Below are 4,061 nucleotides of genomic sequence, written 5' to 3'. Positions count from 1 at the left end.
CGACACCTGACCATTCCCGTGAATGCTCAAGCGACACAGTACCTCATACACAACCATCACTGGGGGGAAGCAACCAAGATGCACATACCAATGATGAAGAAGGATGGATATTGGTAACCTACAAAAAAACAAGGAAGCCAAGACCACGAGTCATACAGCCAAAGGTGGAACAAAGAAGAAATCACCACAACCGCAACAATGGGAAGCCTAAAAGAAACATAAAGGATGATAAGACAACATATCCTGGGGAACCTATTTAGCAGGAGCCACGCATTCCCGTTTCCTTGCATGAGTACTTCTCGAATGACTTTTTCCAACAGTGCACTACCGTCGCCTGTCACATGGTTGAAGTAGAAATAGAATAGCCCTCAAAAGGCAAAGCTATCGCCACTGAGTTAGAAAAAACCCTCACACCTGAAGGTCTACCAACACACTTTAGCATCGAGGAAGCACTACGATTGCCAAAAAAGATGCGAAAAGCACTAGCAACAGTCTTAGCGAGTCCCGGCGACCACGAAGTACAAGAAAGTAACGACGAAGCCTCGAAGCTTCAGCCACATGAATGTGCCACATGTTGTACCACCCATGACACAATTAACTTCACTGACGAAGACCTACTGCTGGGATCAAAGCCTTACACCCGTCCTCTCTTCGTCTTGGGGTACGTAAGGGAATACAAAGTCAACCGCATGCTGGTGGATGATGGGTCGGCCATAAACATCATGCCAAAATCAACAATGACCATAATTGGCATCAAGGTGAATGAACTATCCCTGAGCCGTCTGCTGATCCAGGGTTTTAACCAAGGAGGACAAAGGGCGATGGGCATGATCCGAGTAGAGATGACCATTGGTGAGCTCAAATCAAGCACGATATTCCACGTGATTGATGCAAGAACTTCTTACAGCTTGCTCCTAGGAAGACCTTAGATCCACGCAAATGGGGTAGTACCGTCCACCCTTCACCAATGCCTAAAATTTTACCGAGAAAGAGTGAAGGTGATCCAAGGTGACACCAAGCCATTCACTGAAGCCGAATCACATTTTGCAGACGCCAAGTTCTACATGGACAAAGACATGGTACCCGAAGCTCTTCCGGAAGAGATCAAATCCACGAGCAAAACAACACTTAAAAAGCAGGAGTGGCAAGCTATGCCTAAAAAGCAAAAAAAGCAAGCCGTGCCATCTTTAAGCAAAGACGATGACGAGTTTGCTAAACCTGCAACAACCAAAGGGAGTAGGATGCCTTCAAAAGGACCGAACATGCCCATATTCCGGTATATCCCGATGTCAAGAAGAAAGAATGGTCAATCTCCATTCGAAACTGGAACAAGAAAAGCCGACACACGGTGGCACAAGGATAATGTGAAGTTGCTTAAGACGAATGCAGTTTTTCCTCTAACACAGCTAGGGAGTGCTAAGGTCGCAAGACTACCACAAGGCTTCATAAAAGCTCTACCAGATGAGGTGGAATCAAGCTTTCTTGCAACCAAAAGGACCGAGGAAGGTTTCGACCCAAACGCCTACAAACTTATGTCGAAGGCCGGGTATGACTTCGCTTCCTCTTCTATGGCTGGAAAGAAGGTTTCAAACACTGTCAATGACAAAGAACGTAACCTCACCAAAACTCAAAAGAAGTTGAAGGAGCATGGTTACGGAGTTGACAACAACAAAGCCGGACTTGGCTTCACACCAAATGCACCTGTGATGATTTCAAACAAAACGAAAAATACTAGCGCTCAATATGTCAGCGTGAGCATTGAACAAGACCAAGAAGAACCTAAACCCGTTCTCGGACGCCGGTCTTCGATAGGATGAGTCGTTCAAGCCCAATATTTCAGTGCTTAATCGCATTGGTGGTCAAGACCGAACCTCTGTTTTCAAGAGGCTTAACGCGCCAACATCCCAAAGCTCTGTATTTGAAAGGTTATTAAAGCCTAAGAAACAAAGCAACACGGCTATCTCTCCTCTGTGACGATCATCTTTGGAAAGATTTGAAGATAATGAAAAGCCTTCTAGAAAGAGGAAGACAACACCAAAGGAAGAAAAGCTCGATGGTTTAGCAGAAAAAGGCGACGTTCGAAGCTTGATTCCTTCAAGGATGAAGCGCCAAACAATCTTAGAGGTTGACATAAATGGACCATTGAAAGTAAGAAGGCGTACTATCATCCACACCGGACAATCCTCATGCCAACAAGCTCGAGAAGACAGCACTGAATAGGAGGTCCAAGATGTCTTCCACATCATGATTCAAGAAGGCAAAGAAGACGAAATCCCCGAGGAAGATGTCACCGCTGCACCACCACAGCTCGAAGATGGGGGGCAAGCCACGGTTGATGATCTCAAGGAACTCAACTTAGGTACAAGCGAGGAACCAAAACCTATCTTCGTAAGTGCATTATTAAGATTTCTTTGCTTGGACCTACAAGGAAATGCCTGGCCTGGACCCTATCATCGCTATTCATCATCTTGCGGTCAAGCCTGGAACGCGACCGATAAAGCAAACTCAAAGACACTATCAATCCGAGCTTATCCTACTAATCGAGGTCGAGATCGACAAGCTAATCGAAGCAGGCTTTATTCGAGAAGTGCAATACCCCAAGTGGATCTCCAACATCGTAATTGTCCTTAAGAAATCAGGACAAATACGTGTTTGCGTAGACTTTCGGGACCTCAATGATGCTTGCCCAAAGGATGACTTCCCCTTGCCAATCATTGAAATCATGGTGGATGCAACCACTGGCCATGAGGCATTATCATTCATGGATGGCTCTTCTAGGTACAATCAAATTCGCATGGCCCTCGAAGACGAGGAACTAACAGCCTTTCGGACTCCAAAAGGTATCTACTGCTACAAGGTGATGCTCTTTGGTCTAAAGAACGCTGGAGCTACGTACCAACGCGCAATGCAGAAAATCTTCAATGACATGCTACACAAAAACGTAGAATGTTACGTAGATGATGTGGTGGTTAAGATAAAGAAAAGATCAGACCACTTGAAGGATCTGCGAATAGTGTTCGAAAGGCTACGAAAATACAACCTCAAGATGAACCCGTTAAAGTGTGAGTTTGGCGTCACCTCTGGAAGATTCCTTGGCTTCATCGTCAAGCATCGTGGTATTCAAGTGGACCAATCAAAGATCAAGGCCATTCAAAGCATACCTGAGCCAAGAAATATGCACGAGCTGAAAAGTCTACAAGGATGGTTAGCCTTCATCAGACGCTTCATCTCCAACCTCGCAGGGCGTTGTCAACCGTTTAGTCGCCTTATGAAGAAAGATGTCTCATTCGTATAGGACGAAGCATGCCATAATGCTTTTGAAAGCATAAAGAAATATTTGTCAAGTCCACCTGTCCTGGGGCACCTGTGCCCGGGAAACCGCTCATATTGTATATTGCTGCTCAGGAAAGTTCAATCAGAGCACTCTTGGCACAAGAGAATGAATCCCAGAAAGAAGGAGCACTTTACTACCTCAGTCGAACTCTCACCGGTGCTGAGTTGAACTATTCCCTAATAGAAAAGATGTGCCTTGCTTTGGTGTTTGCCATTCAGAAGCTCAAACATTAAATGCATGCTTATACCATCCACCTGGTTGCTAAAGCCGACCCTGTCAAATATGTCATGTCCAAGCGAGTCTTGACAGGGAGACTCGCTAAATGGGCTTTGCTTCTTAATCAATATGAGATCATCTACGTCCCAGCTAAAGCTGTCAAGAGATAAGCACTAGCAGACTTCCTTGCCGATCATCCAATCCCGGCTGATTGGAAAATCTCAGACGACTTGCCTGACGAGAAGGTGTTATACATCGACATCTTCCCGACATGGACGATGTTTTTCGATGGATCCGCACGAGCAGACGGAGCGGGGGCAGAAGTAGTATTCATGTCGCCACAAAGGCAAATACTACCTTACTCCTTCCAACTGAGTGAGCTATGCTCCAACAATGTTGCTGAGTACCAAGCATTGATCATCGGGCTCCAAATGGCGATCAACATGGAAATCACAACTCTTGAGGTATATGGCGATTCCAAGCTCATAATCAATTAACTCTTAACTGAATA

This window comes from Pyrus communis, chromosome 7 (assembly GCF_963583255.1).
Source record: "Pyrus communis chromosome 7, drPyrComm1.1, whole genome shotgun sequence".
Taxonomy (NCBI): Eukaryota; Viridiplantae; Streptophyta; class Magnoliopsida; order Rosales; family Rosaceae; genus Pyrus; species Pyrus communis.
The sequence above is the reverse complement of the archived record's forward strand: the minus strand, read 5'-3'. Positions refer to the sequence as shown.